The 18,542-nt window shown below is 35.0% G+C and overlaps 9 non-coding genes across 9 annotated transcripts; all 9 read right to left on the bottom strand.

Moving 5' to 3' along the window:
- Positions 1-965: 965 nt before the first annotated feature.
- On the bottom strand, positions 966-1,084 carry LOC127714858 (5S ribosomal RNA). Its single transcript, XR_007987967.1, has one exon. It is a non-coding gene; the product is annotated as a 5S ribosomal RNA (ribosomal RNA).
- A 1,999-nt stretch (positions 1,085-3,083) lies between these two features.
- On the bottom strand, positions 3,084-3,202 carry LOC127714852 (5S ribosomal RNA). The gene has a single exon (XR_007987965.1). It is a non-coding gene; the product is annotated as a 5S ribosomal RNA (ribosomal RNA).
- Positions 3,203-5,205: 2,003 nt separating this feature from the next.
- Positions 5,206-5,324, bottom strand: LOC127714843 (5S ribosomal RNA). Its single transcript, XR_007987961.1, has one exon. It is a non-coding gene; the product is annotated as a 5S ribosomal RNA (ribosomal RNA).
- A 2,003-nt stretch (positions 5,325-7,327) lies between these two features.
- Positions 7,328-7,446, bottom strand: LOC127714839 (5S ribosomal RNA). Its single transcript, XR_007987959.1, has one exon. It is a non-coding gene; the product is annotated as a 5S ribosomal RNA (ribosomal RNA).
- Positions 7,447-9,445: 1,999 nt separating this feature from the next.
- Positions 9,446-9,564, bottom strand: LOC127714832 (5S ribosomal RNA). The gene has a single exon (XR_007987958.1). It is a non-coding gene; the product is annotated as a 5S ribosomal RNA (ribosomal RNA).
- Positions 9,565-11,563: 1,999 nt separating this feature from the next.
- Positions 11,564-11,682, bottom strand: LOC127714824 (5S ribosomal RNA). Its single transcript, XR_007987956.1, has one exon. It is a non-coding gene; the product is annotated as a 5S ribosomal RNA (ribosomal RNA).
- Positions 11,683-13,681: 1,999 nt separating this feature from the next.
- Positions 13,682-13,800, bottom strand: LOC127714818 (5S ribosomal RNA). Its single transcript, XR_007987953.1, has one exon. It is a non-coding gene; the product is annotated as a 5S ribosomal RNA (ribosomal RNA).
- A 1,999-nt stretch (positions 13,801-15,799) lies between these two features.
- Positions 15,800-15,918, bottom strand: LOC127714813 (5S ribosomal RNA). Its single transcript, XR_007987952.1, has one exon. It is a non-coding gene; the product is annotated as a 5S ribosomal RNA (ribosomal RNA).
- A 1,999-nt stretch (positions 15,919-17,917) lies between these two features.
- On the bottom strand, positions 17,918-18,036 carry LOC127714804 (5S ribosomal RNA). Its single transcript, XR_007987948.1, has one exon. It is a non-coding gene; the product is annotated as a 5S ribosomal RNA (ribosomal RNA).
- Positions 18,037-18,542: the final 506 nt, after the last annotated feature.

The following is an 18,542-nucleotide window of genomic DNA, read 5'->3' as shown; positions in this document are numbered from 1 at the left end:
GGACCTCGACGAGAGCACCCTTAAACTTTCATGACAATCTATTTCAAACAAATCGACAAGAATTTCTGTGTGCTTGTTCGACAAGTTTTAACCATTTGTTTCAAATAAATTGTACTTTTTGATATATAAATCATATACGAAAATGTTCAGCAGGAATTTTTCTTTCAGAATATGTGATTAAAATTAAACAAAATATCACAAGTGAAGAAATATTTACGATTAATGTGCAACTTGTCAATTTCACTCGTGCGATTCTTCATCAGAAAACGTGTTGTATTATTTCACAAAAACTAGATTGTGCTATAAAAATGGTATGTATTTGAAGTAAAATCATTTCTTAATATGTTTTTGTTTTCAGATATACGTAGAAATAAAGAGACTTCACAGAAATTTAAATTTTGCCTTGGATATGAAAGCACACCAAGATGACAAAATTCGAAACCGGGACTTCCTTGACTGAGTTGGAACAAAGTTTCAAATAGTCGACTTTTTTGCTTGAGTTTTACAAGCTTTAATTAGTATTTATTGTTTTTTATTTGTTTTTGCTGAAATGAATATTTGATAATCACAATCCTTTCAGAAATGTTGTGAATCATATAAGCCCTGGTCAAAAAGGAAGAGACGAGTTCAAAGGACAAAAATGGCGGATAACAGTATTTTTAAGATTTTCGTTTTAAGTTTTTGAGCCACATGCATGTGAAAAGAGTGAAATTCTCAAGCTTATATATGGCCCGACGTGTGCATTACTGGATTTGCATTTATTTTTAAAAATAGTTTAAAAGATTTCACCAGGTTGGTAATGAAAAAAATTAAATTATGAATGATATATTTTCTGTTTCCTTCAAAAGTTAGATATATTATATTGAATGTTACATCCCCAGACATCCATATAAAGAAATAAAAAAGATAGAACGTATGTTTGGGAGAAGTGAAAAATTATAAGTAAAAAAAATAAAAGAAGAAAATGTCTACAACACCCGGTATTCCCAGGCGGTCACCCATCCAAGTACTAACCGAGCTCGACGTTGCTTAACTTCGGTGATCGGACGAGAACCGGTGTTTTCAACGTGATATGGTCGTAGACACTAAAGTGCTAAAAAAATTGATATATAAATTTAGGAACCGCCGAAAGTCGTGTATTTAGCATTTCTTGACAGAATTTGTATAAAATAAGAAAATTATCAGGTATAAAAATATAAATAAACTACACGATCCAGAGTGGAAGATAGTAAAACTTAACAAGTTCACATGCACTTTAGAGAAGACAAAAAAATGCAAGAATAGAAAGACAGATATGGAATATGGGGACGAGCTTGATTTTATTTGTAACCAAGTTATATACCATGCAACAATTTCAGACTCTTTTTGAAAAATTTTGGTAGCCCTTAAAAGGGCTGTTTAAGCTTTAAAAGCATCATATGCTTCCTCCATTTACTTCTTCTTTGGGGTCTTTGCCTTCTTTGGTTTAGCTGCAGCCTTGGTCTTTTTTGGTGATTTTGTGGCTTTCTTTGCAGATTTGGCAGCGGGTTTTGCAGCAGGTTTCTTGGTAGCTGGTTTCTTTGCTTTTGGTTTAGCTGCTTTCTTTTCACCAGCTGGTTTCTTTGCTGCAGGTTTCTTTGTGGCAGTCTTTTTAGGTGTCTTTGCCTTCTTTGGTTTAGCGGCTTTAGGCTTAACTGCTTTCTTTGCTGGCTTCTTAGCTGGTTTAGCCACTTCACCTATCTTAAAACTTCCAGAAGCGCCGGTACCCTTCGACTGTTTCAAGCTATTGCTCTTCACTCCTGATTTCAAAGCTAACTTCAAGTGAGTGTTGACTGTTTTTGCATCGCTACCAACATTGAAGTTTGCTATGATGTACTTAAGAATGGCTTGACGGCTAGAGCCCCCGCGCTCTTTCAATGCAGAGATAGCTTTCCCTACCATCTCGCTGTATTTTGGATGAGTAGCTACTTTCTTTGGTTTAGCTGCAGCTTTCTTCTTTGGTGACTTAGCTGGAGTCTTGACTACTACTGGTGCATCAGACATTTTGCGACTTTGGTTGTTGAAAGATGTGTGCGAGTTGAACGACAAATAACAATGATGTGCAAAATTGCGGTTTGCGGGTAGTTAATCTCATAACGCGGACCTCGACGAGAGCACCCTTAAACTTTCATGACAATCTATTTCAAACAAATCGACAAGAATTTCTGTGTGCTTGTTCGACAAGTTTTAACCATTTTTTTCAAATAAATTGTACTTTTTGATATATAAATCATATACGAAAATGTTCAGCAGGAATTTTTCTTTCAGAATATGTGATTAAAATTAAACAAAATATCACAAGTGAAGAAATATTTACGATTAATGTGCAACTTGTCAATTTCACTCGTGCGATTCTTCATCAGAAAACGTGTTGTATTATTTCACAAAAACTAGATTGTGCTATAAAAATGGTATGTATTTGAAGTAAAATCATTTCTTAATATGTTTTTGTTTTCAGATATACGTAGAAATAAAGAGACTTCACAGAAATTTAAATTTTGCCTTGGATATGAAAGCACACCAAGATGACAAAATTCGAAACCGGGACTTCCTTGACTGAGTTGGAACAAAGTTTCAAATAGTCGACTTTTTTGCTTGAGTTTTACAAGCTTTAATTAGTATTTATTGTTTTTTATTTGTTTTTGCTGAAATGAATATTTGATAATCACAATCCTTTCAGAAATGTTGTGAATCATATAAGCCCTGGTCAAAAAGGAAGAGACGAGTTCAAAGGACAAAAATGGCGGATAACAGTATTTTTAAGATTTTCGTTTTAAGTTTTTGAGCCACATGCATGTGAAAAGAGTGAAATTCTCAAGCTTATATATGGCCCGACGTGTGCATTACTGGATTTGCATTTATTTTTAAAAATAGTTTAAAAGATTTCACCAGGTTGGTAATGAAAAAAATTAAATTATGAATGATATATTTTCTGTTTCCTTCAAAAGTTAGATATATTATATTGAATGTTACATCCCCAGACATCCATATAAAAAAATAAAAAAGATAGAACGTATGTTTGGGAGAAGTGAAAAAATATAAGTAAAAAAAATAAAAGAAGAAAATGTCTACAACACCCGGTATTCCCAGGCGGTCACCCATCCAAGTACTAACCGAGCTCGACGTTGCTTAACTTCGGTGATCGGACGAGAACCGGTGTTTTCAACGTGATATGGTCGTAGACACTAAAGTGCTAAAAAAATTGATATATAAATTTAGGAACCGCCGAAAGTCGTGTATTTAGCATTTCTTGACAGAATTTGTATAAAATAAGAAAATTATCAGGTATAAAAATATAAATAAACTACACGATCCAGAGTGGAAGATAGTAAAACTTAACAAGTTCACATGCACTTTAGAGAAGACAAAAAAATGCAAGAATAGAAAGACAGATATGGAATATGGGGACGAGCTTGATTTTATTTGTAACCAAGTTATATACCATGCAACAATTTCAGACTCTTTTTGAAAAATTTTGGTAGCCCTTAAAAGGGCTGTTTAAGCTTTAAAAGCATCATATGCTTCCTCCATTTACTTCTTCTTTGGGGTCTTTGCCTTCTTTGGTTTAGCTGCAGCCTTGGTCTTTTTTGGTGATTTTGTGGCTTTCTTTGCAGATTTGGCAGCGGGTTTTGCAGCAGGTTTCTTGGTAGCTGGTTTCTTTGCTTTTGGTTTAGCTGCTTTCTTTTCACCAGCTGGTTTCTTTGCTGCAGGTTTCTTTGTGGCAGTCTTTTTAGGTGTCTTTGCCTTCTTTGGTTTAGCGGCTTTAGGCTTAACTGCTTTCTTTGCTGGCTTCTTAGCTGGTTTAGCCACTTCACCTATCTTAAAACTTCCAGAAGCGCCGGTACCCTTCGACTGTTTCAAGCTATTGCTCTTCACTCCTGATTTCAAAGCTAACTTCAAGTGAGTGTTGACTGTTTTTGCATCGCTACCAACATTGAAGTTTGCTATGATGTACTTAAGAATGGCTTGACGGCTAGAGCCCCCGCGCTCTTTCAATGCAGAGATAGCTTTCCCTACCATCTCGCTGTATTTTGGATGAGTAGCTACTTTCTTTGGTTTAGCTGCAGCTTTCTTCTTTGGTGACTTAGCTGGAGTCTTGACTACTACTGGTGCATCAGACATTTTGCGACTTTGGTTGTTGAAAGATGTGTGCGAGTTGAACGACAAATAACAATGATGTGCAAAATTGCGGTTTGCGGGTAGTTAATCTCATAACGCGGACCTCGACGAGAGCACCCTTAAACTTTCATGACAATCTATTTCAAACAAATCGACAAGAATTTCTGTGTGCTTGTTCGACAAGTTTTAACCATTTGTTTCAAATAAATTGTACTTTTTGATATATAAATCATATACGAAAATGTTCAGCAGGAATTTTTCTTTCAGAATATGTGATTAAAATTAAACAAAATATCACAAGTGAAGAAATATTTACGATTAATGTGCAACTTGTCAATTTCACTCGTGCGATTCTTCATCAGAAAACGTGTTGTATTATTTCACAAAAACTAGATTGTGCTATAAAAATGGTATGTATTTGAAGTAAAATCATTTCTTAATATGTTTTTGTTTTCAGATATACGTAGAAATAAAGAGACTTCACAGAAATTTAAATTTTGCCTTGGATATGAAAGCACACCAAGATGACAAAATTCGAAACCGGGACTTCCTTGACTGAGTTGGAACAAAGTTTCAAATAGTCGACTTTTTTGCTTGAGTTTTACAAGCTTTAATTAGTATTTATTGTTTTTTATTTGTTTTTGCTGAAATGAATATTTGATAATCACAATCCTTTCAGAAATGTTGTGAATCATATAAGCCCTGGTCAAAAAGGAAGAGACGAGTTCAAAGGACAAAAATGGCGGATAACAGTATTTTTAAGATTTTCGTTTTAAGTTTTTGAGCCACATGCATGTGAAAAGAGTGAAATTCTCAAGCTTATATATGGCCCGACGTGTGCATTACTGGATTTGCATTTATTTTTAAAAATAGTTTAAAAGATTTCACCAGGTTGGTAATGAAAAAAATTAAATTATGAATGATATATTTTCTCAGTGTTTCCTTCAAAAGTTAGATATATTATATTGAATGTTACATCCCCAGACATCCATATAAAGAAATAAAAAAGATAGAACGTATGTTTGGGAGAAGTGAAAAATTATAAGTAAAAAAAATAAAAGAAGAAAATGTCTACAACACCCGGTATTCCCAGGCGGTCACCCATCCAAGTACTAACCGAGCTCGACGTTGCTTAACTTCGGTGATCGGACGAGAACCGGTGTTTTCAACGTGATATGGTCGTAGACACTAAAGTGCTAAAAAAATTGATATATAAATTTAGGAACCGCCGAAAGTCGTGTATTTAGCATTTCTTGACAGAATTTGTATAAAATAAGAAAATTATCAGGTATAAAAATATAAATAAACTACACGATCCAGAGTGGAAGATAGTAAAACTTAACAAGTTCACATGCACTTTAGAGAAGACAAAAAAATGCAAGAATAGAAAGACAGATATGGAATATGGGGACGAGCTTGATTTTATTTGTAACCAAGTTATATACCATGCAACAATTTCAGACTCTTTTTGAAAAATTTTGGTAGCCCTTAAAAGGGCTGTTTAAGCTTTAAAAGCATCATATGCTTCCTCCATTTACTTCTTCTTTGGGGTCTTTGCCTTCTTTGGTTTAGCTGCAGCCTTGGTCTTTTTTGGTGATTTTGTGGCTTTCTTTGCAGATTTGGCAGCGGGTTTTGCAGCAGGTTTCTTGGTAGCTGGTTTCTTTGCTTTTGGTTTAGCTGCTTTCTTTTCACCAGCTGGTTTCTTTGCTGCAGGTTTCTTTGTGGCAGTCTTTTTAGGTGTCTTTGCCTTCTTTGGTTTAGCGGCTTTAGGCTTAACTGCTTTCTTTGCTGGCTTCTTAGCTGGTTTAGCCACTTCACCTATCTTAAAACTTCCAGAAGCGCCGGTACCCTTCGACTGTTTCAAGCTATTGCTCTTCACTCCTGATTTCAAAGCTAACTTCAAGTGAGTGTTGACTGTTTTTGCATCGCTACCAACATTGAAGTTTGCTATGATGTACTTAAGAATGGCTTGACGGCTAGAGCCCCCGCGCTCTTTCAATGCAGAGATAGCTTTCCCTACCATCTCGCTGTATTTTGGATGAGTAGCTACTTTCTTTGGTTTAGCTGCAGCTTTCTTCTTTGGTGACTTAGCTGGAGTCTTGACTACTACTGGTGCATCAGACATTTTGCGACTTTGGTTGTTGAAAGATGTGTGCGAGTTGAACGACAAATAACAATGATGTGCAAAATTGCGGTTTGCGGGTAGTTAATCTCATAACGCGGACCTCGACGAGAGCACCCTTAAACTTTCATGACAATCTATTTCAAACAAATCGACAAGAATTTCTGTGTGCTTGTTCGACAAGTTTTAACCATTTGTTTCAAATAAATTGTACTTTTTGATATATAAATCATATACGAAAATGTTCAGCAGGAATTTTTCTTTCAGAATATGTGATTAAAATTAAACAAAATATCACAAGTGAAGAAATATTTACGATTAATGTGCAACTTGTCAATTTCACTCGTGCGATTCTTCATCAGAAAACGTGTTGTATTATTTCACAAAAACTAGATTGTGCTATAAAAATGGTATGCATTTGAAGTAAAATCATTTCTTAATATGTTTTTGTTTTCAGATATACGTAGAAATAAAGAGACTTCACAGAAATTTAAATTTTGCCTTGGATATGAAAGCACACCAAGATGACAAAATTCGAAACCGGGACTTCCTTGACTGAGTTGGAACAAAGTTTCAAATAGTCGACTTTTTTGCTTGAGTTTTACAAGCTTTAATTAGTATTTATTGTTTTTTATTTGTTTTTGCTGAAATGAATATTTGATAATCACAATCCTTTCAGAAATGTTGTGAATCATATAAGCCCTGGTCAAAAAGGAAGAGACGAGTTCAAAGGACAAAAATGGCGGATAACAGTATTTTTAAGATTTTCGTTTTAAGTTTTTGAGCCACATGCATGTGAAAAGAGTGAAATTCTCAAGCTTATATATGGCCCGACGTGTGCATTACTGGATTTGCATTTATTTTTAAAAATAGTTTAAAAGATTTCACCAGGTTGGTAATGAAAAAAATTAAATTATGAATGATATATTTTCTCAGTGTTTCCTTCAAAAGTTAGATATATTATATTGAATGTTACATCCCCAGACATCCATATAAAGAAATAAAAAAGATAGAACGTATGTTTGGGAGAAGTGAAAAATTATAAGTAAAAAAAATAAAAGAAGAAAATGTCTACAACACCCGGTATTCCCAGGCGGTCACCCATCCAAGTACTAACCGAGCTCGACGTTGCTTAACTTCGGTGATCGGACGAGAACCGGTGTTTTCAACGTGATATGGTCGTAGACACTAAAGTGCTAAAAAAATTGATATATAAATTTAGGAACCGCCGAAAGTCGTGTATTTAGCATTTCTTGACAGAATTTGTATAAAATAAGAAAATTATCAGGTATAAAAATATAAATAAACTACACGATCCAGAGTGGAAGATAGTAAAACTTAACAAGTTCACATGCACTTTAGAGAAGACAAAAAAATGCAAGAATAGAAAGACAGATATGGAATATGGGGACGAGCTTGATTTTATTTGTAACCAAGTTATATACCATGCAACAATTTCAGACTCTTTTTGAAAAATTTTGGTAGCCCTTAAAAGGGCTGTTTAAGCTTTAAAAGCATCATATGCTTCCTCCATTTACTTCTTCTTTGGGGTCTTTGCCTTCTTTGGTTTAGCTGCAGCCTTGGTCTTTTTTGGTGATTTTGTGGCTTTCTTTGCAGATTTGGCAGCGGGTTTTGCAGCAGGTTTCTTGGTAGCTGGTTTCTTTGCTTTTGGTTTAGCTGCTTTCTTTTCACCAGCTGGTTTCTTTGCTGCAGGTTTCTTTGTGGCAGTCTTTTTAGGTGTCTTTGCCTTCTTTGGTTTAGCGGCTTTAGGCTTAACTGCTTTCTTTGCTGGCTTCTTAGCTGGTTTAGCCACTTCACCTATCTTAAAACTTCCAGAAGCGCCGGTACCCTTCGACTGTTTCAAGCTATTGCTCTTCACTCCTGATTTCAAAGCTAACTTCAAGTGAGTGTTGACTGTTTTTGCATCGCTACCAACATTGAAGTTTGCTATGATGTACTTAAGAATGGCTTGACGGCTAGAGCCCCCGCGCTCTTTCAATGCAGAGATAGCTTTCCCTACCGTCTCGCTGTATTTTGGATGAGTAGCTACTTTCTTTGGTTTAGCTGCAGCTTTCTTCTTTGGTGACTTAGCTGGAGTCTTGACTACTACTGGTGCATCAGACATTTTGCGACTTTGGTTGTTGAAAGATGTGTGCGAGTTGAACGACAAATAACAATGATGTGCAAAATTGCGGTTTGCGGGTAGTTAATCTCATAACGCGGACCTCGACGAGAGCACCCTTAAACTTTCATGACAATCTATTTCAAACAAATCGACAAGAATTTCTGTGTGCTTGTTCGACAAGTTTTAACCATTTGTTTCAAATAAATTGTACTTTTTGATATATAAATCATATACGAAAATGTTCAGCAGGAATTTTTCTTTCAGAATATGTGATTAAAATTAAACAAAATATCACAAGTGAAGAAATATTTACGATTAATGTGCAACTTGTCAATTTCACTCGTGCGATTCTTCATCAGAAAACGTGTTGTATTATTTCACAAAAACTAGATTGTGCTATAAAAATGGTATGTATTTGAAGTAAAATCATTTCTTAATATGTTTTTGTTTTCAGATATACGTAGAAATAAAGAGACTTCACAGAAATTTAAATTTTGCCTTGGATATGAAAGCACACCAAGATGACAAAATTCGAAACCGGGACTTCCTTGACTGAGTTGGAACAAAGTTTCAAATAGTCGACTTTTTTGCTTGAGTTTTACAAGCTTTAATTAGTATTTATTGTTTTTTATTTGTTTTTGCTGAAATGAATATTTGATAATCACAATCCTTTCAGAAATGTTGTGAATCATATAAGCCCTGGTCAAAAAGGAAGAGACGAGTTCAAAGGACAAAAATGGCGGATAACAGTATTTTTAAGATTTTCGTTTTAAGTTTTTGAGCCACATGCATGTGAAAAGAGTGAAATTCTCAAGCTTATATATGGCCCGACGTGTGCATTACTGGATTTGCATTTATTTTTAAAAATAGTTTAAAAGATTTCACCAGGTTGGTAATGAAAAAAATTAAATTATGAATGATATATTTTCTGTTTCCTTCAAAAGTTAGATATATTATATTGAATGTTACATCCCCAGACATCCATATAAAGAAATAAAAAAGATAGAACGTATGTTTGGGAGAAGTGAAAAATTATAAGTAAAAAAAATAAAAGAAGAAAATGTCTACAACACCCGGTATTCCCAGGCGGTCACCCATCCAAGTACTAACCGAGCTCGACGTTGCTTAACTTCGGTGATCGGACGAGAACCGGTGTTTTCAACGTGATATGGTCGTAGACACTAAAGTGCTAAAAAAATTGATATATAAATTTAGGAACCGCCGAAAGTCGTGTATTTAGCATTTCTTGACAGAATTTGTATAAAATAAGAAAATTATCAGGTATAAAAATATAAATAAACTACACGATCCAGAGTGGAAGATAGTAAAACTTAACAAGTTCACATGCACTTTAGAGAAGACAAAAAAATGCAAGAATAGAAAGACAGATATGGAATATGGGGACGAGCTTGATTTTATTTGTAACCAAGTTATATACCATGCAACAATTTCAGACTCTTTTTGAAAAATTTTGGTAGCCCTTAAAAGGGCTGTTTAAGCTTTAAAAGCATCATATGCTTCCTCCATTTACTTCTTCTTTGGGGTCTTTGCCTTCTTTGGTTTAGCTGCAGCCTTGGTCTTTTTTGGTGATTTTGTGGCTTTCTTTGCAGATTTGGCAGCGGGTTTTGCAGCAGGTTTCTTGGTAGCTGGTTTCTTTGCTTTTGGTTTAGCTGCTTTCTTTTCACCAGCTGGTTTCTTTGCTGCAGGTTTCTTTGTGGCAGTCTTTTTAGGTGTCTTTGCCTTCTTTGGTTTAGCGGCTTTAGGCTTAACTGCTTTCTTTGCTGGCTTCTTAGCTGGTTTAGCCACTTCACCTATCTTAAAACTTCCAGAAGCGCCGGTACCCTTCGACTGTTTCAAGCTATTGCTCTTCACTCCTGATTTCAAAGCTAACTTCAAGTGAGTGTTGACTGTTTTTGCATCGCTACCAACATTGAAGTTTGCTATGATGTACTTAAGAATGGCTTGACGGCTAGAGCCCCCGCGCTCTTTCAATGCAGAGATAGCTTTCCCTACCATCTCGCTGTATTTTGGATGAGTAGCTACTTTCTTTGGTTTAGCTGCAGCTTTCTTCTTTGGTGACTTAGCTGGAGTCTTGACTACTACTGGTGCATCAGACATTTTGCGACTTTGGTTGTTGAAAGATGTGTGCGAGTTGAACGACAAATAACAATGATGTGCAAAATTGCGGTTTGCGGGTAGTTAATCTCATAACGCGGACCTCGACGAGAGGACCCTTAAACTTTCATGACAATCTATTTCAAACAAATCGACAAGAATTTCTGTGTGCTTGTTCGACAAGTTTTAACCATTTGTTTCAAATAAATTGTACTTTTTGATATATAAATCATATACGAAAATGTTCAGCAGGAATTTTTCTTTCAGAATATGTGATTAAAATTAAACAAAATATCACAAGTGAAGAAATATTTACGATTAATGTGCAACTTGTCAATTTCACTCGTGCGATTCTTCATCAGAAAACGTGTTGTATTATTTCACAAAAACTAGATTGTGCTATAAAAATGGTATGTATTTGAAGTAAAATCATTTCTTAATATGTTTTTGTTTTCAGATATACGTAGAAATAAAGAGACTTCACAGAAATTTAAATTTTGCCTTGGATATGAAAGCACACCAAGATGACAAAATTCGAAACCGGGACTTCCTTGACTGAGTTGGAACAAAGTTTCAAATAGTCGACTTTTTTGCTTGAGTTTTACAAGCTTTAATTAGTATTTATTGTTTTTTATTTGTTTTTGCTGAAATGAATATTTGATAATCACAATCCTTTCAGAAATGTTGTGAATCATATAAGCCCTGGTCAAAAAGGAAGAGACGAGTTCAAAGGACAAAAATGGCGGATAACAGTATTTTTAAGATTTTCGTTTTAAGTTTTTGAGCCACATGCATGTGAAAAGAGTGAAATTCTCAAGCTTATATATGGCCCGACGTGTGCATTACTGGATTTGCATTTATTTTTAAAAATAGTTTAAAAGATTTCACCAGGTTGGTAATGAAAAAAATTAAATTATGAATGATATATTTTCTGTTTCCTTCAAAAGTTAGATATATTATATTGAATGTTACATCCCCAGACATCCATATAAAGAAATAAAAAAGATAGAACGTATGTTTGGGAGAAGTGAAAAATTATAAGTAAAAAAAATAAAAGAAGAAAATGTCTACAACACCCGGTATTCCCAGGCGGTCACCCATCCAAGTACTAACCGAGCTCGACGTTGCTTAACTTCGGTGATCGGACGAGAACCGGTGTTTTCAACGTGATATGGTCGTAGACACTAAAGTGCTAAAAAAATTGATATATAAATTTAGGAACCGCCGAAAGTCGTGTATTTAGCATTTCTTGACAGAATTTGTATAAAATAAGAAAATTATCAGGTATAAAAATATAAATAAACTACACGATCCAGAGTGGAAGATAGTAAAACTTAACAAGTTCACATGCACTTTAGAGAAGACAAAAAAATGCAAGAATAGAAAGACAGATATGGAATATGGGGACGAGCTTGATTTTATTTGTAACCAAGTTATATACCATGCAACAATTTCAGACTCTTTTTGAAAAATTTTGGTAGCCCTTAAAAGGGCTGTTTAAGCTTTAAAAGCATCATATGCTTCCTCCATTTACTTCTTCTTTGGGGTCTTTGCCTTCTTTGGTTTAGCTGCAGCCTTGGTCTTTTTTGGTGATTTTGTGGCTTTCTTTGCAGATTTGGCAGCGGGTTTTGCAGCAGGTTTCTTGGTAGCTGGTTTCTTTGCTTTTGGTTTAGCTGCTTTCTTTTCACCAGCTGGTTTCTTTGCTGCAGGTTTCTTTGTGGCAGTCTTTTTAGGTGTCTTTGCCTTCTTTGGTTTAGCGGCTTTAGGCTTAACTGCTTTCTTTGCTGGCTTCTTAGCTGGTTTAGCCACTTCACCTATCTTAAAACTTCCAGAAGCGCCGGTACCCTTCGACTGTTTCAAGCTATTGCTCTTCACTCCTGATTTCAAAGCTAACTTCAAGTGAGTGTTGACTGTTTTTGCATCGCTACCAACATTGAAGTTTGCTATGATGTACTTAAGAATGGCTTGACGGCTAGAGCCCCCGCGCTCTTTCAATGCAGAGATAGCTTTCCCTACCATCTCGCTGTATTTTGGATGAGTAGCTACTTTCTTTGGTTTAGCTGCAGCTTTCTTCTTTGGTGACTTAGCTGGAGTCTTGACTACTACTGGTGCATCAGACATTTTGCGACTTTGGTTGTTGAAAGATGTGTGCGAGTTGAACGACAAATAACAATGATGTGCAAAATTGCGGTTTGCGGGTAGTTAATCTCATAACGCGGACCTCGACGAGAGGACCCTTAAACTTTCATGACAATCTATTTCAAACAAATCGACAAGAATTTCTGTGTGCTTGTTCGACAAGTTTTAACCATTTGTTTCAAATAAATTGTACTTTTTGATATATAAATCATATACGAAAATGTTCAGCAGGAATTTTTCTTTCAGAATATGTGATTAAAATTAAACAAAATATCACAAGTGAAGAAATATTTACGATTAATGTGCAACTTGTCAATTTCACTCGTGCGATTCTTCATCAGAAAACGTGTTGTATTATTTCACAAAAACTAGATTGTGCTATAAAAATGGTATGTATTTGAAGTAAAATCATTTCTTAATATGTTTTTGTTTTCAGATATACGTAGAAATAAAGAGACTTCACAGAAATTTAAATTTTGCCTTGGATATGAAAGCACACCAAGATGACAAAATTCGAAACCGGGACTTCCTTGACTGAGTTGGAACAAAGTTTCAAATAGTCGACTTTTTTGCTTGAGTTTTACAAGCTTTAATTAGTATTTATTGTTTTTTATTTGTTTTTGCTGAAATGAATATTTGATAATCACAATCCTTTCAGAAATGTTGTGAATCATATAAGCCCTGGTCAAAAAGGAAGAGACGAGTTCAAAGGACAAAAATGGCGGATAACAGTATTTTTAAGATTTTCGTTTTAAGTTTTTGAGCCACATGCATGTGAAAAGAGTGAAATTCTCAAGCTTATATATGGCCCGACGTGTGCATTACTGGATTTGCATTTATTTTTAAAAATAGTTTAAAAGATTTCACCAGGTTGGTAATGAAAAAAATTAAATTATGAATGATATATTTTCTGTTTCCTTCAAAAGTTAGATATATTATATTGAATGTTACATCCCCAGACATCCATATAAAGAAATAAAAAAGATAGAACGTATGTTTGGGAGAAGTGAAAAATTATAAGTAAAAAAAATAAAAGAAGAAAATGTCTACAACACCCGGTATTCCCAGGCGGTCACCCATCCAAGTACTAACCGAGCTCGACGTTGCTTAACTTCGGTGATCGGACGAGAACCGGTGTTTTCAACGTGATATGGTCGTAGACACTAAAGTGCTAAAAAAATTGATATATAAATTTAGGAACCGCCGAAAGTCGTGTATTTAGCATTTCTTGACAGAATTTGTATAAAATAAGAAAATTATCAGGTATAAAAATATAAATAAACTACACGATCCAGAGTGGAAGATAGTAAAACTTAACAAGTTCACATGCACTTTAGAGAAGACAAAAAAATGCAAGAATAGAAAGACAGATATGGAATATGGGGACGAGCTTGATTTTATTTGTAACCAAGTTATATACCATGCAACAATTTCAGACTCTTTTTGAAAAATTTTGGTAGCCCTTAAAAGGGCTGTTTAAGCTTTAAAAGCATCATATGCTTCCTCCATTTACTTCTTCTTTGGGGTCTTTGCCTTCTTTGGTTTAGCTGCAGCCTTGGTCTTTTTTGGTGATTTTGTGGCTTTCTTTGCAGATTTGGCAGCGGGTTTTGCAGCAGGTTTCTTGGTAGCTGGTTTCTTTGCTTTTGGTTTAGCTGCTTTCTTTTCACCAGCTGGTTTCTTTGCTGCAGGTTTCTTTGTGGCAGTCTTTTTAGGTGTCTTTGCCTTCTTTGGTTTAGCGGCTTTAGGCTTAACTGCTTTCTTTGCTGGCTTCTTAGCTGGTTTAGCCACTTCACCTATCTTAAAACTTCCAGAAGCGCCGGTACCCTTCGACTGTTTCAAGCTATTGCTCTTCACTCCTGATTTCAAAGCTAACTTCAAGTGAGTGTTGACTGTTTTTGCATCGCTACCAACATTGAAGTTTGCTATGATGTACTTAAGAATGGCTTGACGGCTAGAGCCCCCGCGCTCTTTCAATGCAGAGATAGCTTTCCCTACCATCTCGCTGTATTTTGGATGAGTAGCTACTTTCTTTGGTTTAGCTGCAGCTTTCTTCTTTGGTGACTTAGCTGGAGTCTTGACTACTACTGGTGCATCAGACATTTTGCGACTTTGGTTGTTGAAAGATGTGTGCGAGTTGAACGACAAATAACAATGATGTGCAAAATTGCGGTTTGCGGGTAGTTAATCTCATAACGCGGACCTCGACGAGAGCACCCTTAAACTTTCATGACAATCTATTTCAAACAAATCGACAAGAATTTCTGTGTGCTTGTTCGACAAGTTTTAACCATTTGTTTCAAATAAATTGTACTTTTTGATATATAAATCATATACGAAAATGTTCAGCAGGAATTTTTCTTTCAGAATATGTGATTAAAATTAAACAAAATATCACAAGTGAAGAAATATTTACGATTAATGTGCAACTTGTCAATTTCACTCGTGCGATTCTTCATCAGAAAACGTGTTGTATTATTTCACAAAAACTAGATTGTGCTATAAAAATGGTATGTATTTGAAGTAAAATCATTTCTTAATATGTTTTTGTTTTCAGATATACGTAGAAATAAAGAGACTTCACAGAAATTTAAATTTTGCCTTGGATATGAAAGCACACCAAGATGACAAAATTCGAAACCGGGACTTCCTTGACTGAGTTGGAACAAAGTTTCAAATAGTCGACTTTTTTGCTTGAGTTTTACAAGCTTTAATTAGTATTTATTGTTTTTTATTTGTTTTTGCTGAAATGAATATTTGATAATCACAATCCTTTCAGAAATGTTGTGAATCATATAAGCCCTGGTCAAAAAGGAAGAGACGAGTTCAAAGGACAAAAATGGCGGATAACAGTATTTTTAAGATTTTCGTTTTAAGTTTTTGAGCCACATGCATGTGAAAAGAGTGAAATTCTCAAGCTTATATATGGCCCGACGTGTGCATTACTGGATTTGCATTTATTTTTAAAAATAGTTTAAAAGATTTCACCAGGTTGGTAATGAAAAAAATTAAATTATGAATGATATATTTTCTGTTTCCTTCAAAAGTTAGATATATTATATTGAATGTTACATCCCCAGACATCCATATAAAGAAATAAAAAAGATAGAACGTATGTTTGGGAGAAGTGAAAAATTATAAGTAAAAAAAATAAAAGAAGAAAATGTCTACAACACCCGGTATTCCCAGGCGGTCACCCATCCAAGTACTAACCGAGCTCGACGTTGCTTAACTTCGGTGATCGGACGAGAACCGGTGTTTTCAACGTGATATGGTCGTAGACACTAAAGTGCTAAAAAAATTGATATATAAATTTAGGAACCGCCGAAAGTCGTGTATTTAGCATTTCTTGACAGAATTTGTATAAAATAAGAAAATTATCAGGTATAAAAATATAAATAAACTACACGATCCAGAGTGGAAGATAGTAAAACTTAACAAGTTCACATGCACTTTAGAGAAGACAAAAAAATGCAAGAATAGAAAGACAGATATGGAATATGGGGACGAGCTTGATTTTATTTGTAACCAAGTTATATACCATGCAACAATTTCAGACTCTTTTTGAAAAATTTTGGTAGCCCTTAAAAGGGCTGTTTAAGCTTTAAAAGCATCATATGCTTCCTCCATTTACTTCTTCTTTGGGGTCTTTGCCTTCTTTGGTTTAGCTGCAGCCTTGGTCTTTTTTGGTGATTTTGTGGCTTTCTTTGCAGATTTGGCAGCGGGTTTTGCAGCAGGTTTCTTGGTAGCTGGTTTCTTTGCTTTTGGTTTAGCTGCTTTCTTTTCACCAGCTGGTTTCTTTGCTGCAGGTTTCTTTGTGGCAGTCTTTTTAGGTGTCTTTGCCTTCTTTGGTTTAGCGGCTTTAGGCTTAACTGCTTTCTTTGCTGGCTTCTTAGCTGGTTTAGCCACTTCACCTATCTTAAAACTTCCAGAAGCGCCGGTACCCTTCGACTGTTTCAAGCTATTGCTCTTCACTCCTGATTTCAAAGCTAACTTCAAGTGAGTGTTGACTGTTTTTGCATCGCTACCAACATTGAAGTTTGCTATGATGTACTTAAGAATGGCTTGACGGCTAGAGCCCCCGCGCTCTTTCAATGCAGAGATAGCTTTCCCTACCATCTCGCTGTATTTTGGATGAGTAGCTACTTTCTTTGGTTTAGCTGCAGCTTTCTTCTTTGGTGACTTAGCTGGAGTCTTGACTACTACTGGTGCATCAGACATTTTGCGACTTTGGTTGTTGAAAGATGTGTGCGAGTTGAACGACAAATAACAATGATGTGCAAAATTGCGGTTTGCGGGTAGTTAATCTCATAACGCGGACCTCGACGAGAGGACCCTTAAACTTTCATGACAATCTATTTCAAACAAATCGACAAGAATTTCTGTGTGCTTGTTCGACAAGTTTTAACCATTTGTTTCAAATAAATTGTACTTTTTGATATATAAATCATATACGAAAATGTTCAGCAGGAATTTTTCTTTCAGAATATGTGATTAAAATTAAACAAAATATCACAAGTGAAGAAATATTTACGATTAATGTGCAACTTGTCAATTTCACTCGTGCGATTCTTCATCAGAAAACGTGTTGTATTATTTCACAAAAACTAGATTGTGCTATAAAAATGGTATGTATTTAAAGTAAAATCATTTCTTAATATGTTTTTGTTTTCAGATATACGTAGAAATAAAGAGACTTCACAGAAATTTAAATTTTGCCTTGGATATGAAAGCACACCAAGATGACAAAATTCGAAACCGGGACTTCCTTGACTGAGTTGGAACAAAGTTTCAAATAGTCGACTTTTTTGCTTGAGTTTTACAAGCTTTAATTAGTATTTATTGTTTTTTATTTGTTTTTGCTGAAATGAATATTTGATAATCACAATCCTTTCAGAAATGTTGTGAATCATATAAGCCCTGGTCAAAAAGGAAGAGACGAGTTCAAAGGACAAAAATGGCGGATAACAGTATTTTTAAGATTTTCGTTTTAAGTTTTTGAGCCACATGCATGTGAAAAGAGTGAAATTCTCAAGCTTATATATGGCCCGACGTGTGCATTACTGGATTTGCATTTATTTTTAAAAATAGTTTAAAAGATTTCACCAGGTTGGTAATGAAAAAAATTAAATTATGAATGATATATTTTCTGTTTCCTTCAAAAGTTAGATATATTATATTGAATGTTACATCCCCAGACATCCATATAAAGAAATAAAAAAGATAGAACGTATGTTTGGGAGAAGTGAAAAATTATAAGTAAAAAAAATAAAAGAAGAAAATGTCTACAACACCCGGTATTCCCAGGCGGTCACCCATCCAAGTACTAACCGAGCTCGACGTTGCTTAACTTCGGTGATCGGACGAGAACCGGTGTTTTCAACGTGATATGGTCGTAGACACTAAAGTGCTAAAAAAATTGATATATAAATTTAGGAACCGCCGAAAGTCGTGTATTTAGCATTTCTTGACAGAATTTGTATAAAATAAGAAAATTATCAGGTATAAAAATATAAATAAACTACACGATCCAGAGTGGAAGATAGTAAAACTTAACAAGTTCACATGCACTTTAGAGAAGACAAAAAAATGCAAGAATAGAAAGACAGATATGGAATATGGGGACGAGCTTGATTTTATTTGTAACCAAGTTATATACCATGCAACAATTTCAGACTCTTTTTGAAAAATTTTGGTAGCCCTTAAAAGGGCTGTTTAAGCTTTAAAAGCATCATATGCTTCCTCCATTTACTTCTTCTTTGGGGTCTTTGCCTTCTTTGGTTTAGCTGCAGCCTTGGTCTTTTTTGGTGATTTTGTGGCTTTCTTTGCAGATTTGGCAGCGGGTTTTGCAGCAGGTTTCTTGGTAGCTGGTTTCTTTGCTTTTGGTTTAGCTGCTTTCTTTTCACC

Source organism: Mytilus californianus, unplaced genomic scaffold (genome assembly GCF_021869535.1).
Source record: "Mytilus californianus isolate M0D057914Y unplaced genomic scaffold, xbMytCali1.0.p SCAF_1, whole genome shotgun sequence".
Taxonomy (NCBI): domain Eukaryota; kingdom Metazoa; phylum Mollusca; class Bivalvia; order Mytilida; family Mytilidae; genus Mytilus; species Mytilus californianus.
The sequence above is the reverse complement of the archived record's forward strand: the minus strand, read 5'-3'. Positions and strand labels throughout refer to the sequence as shown.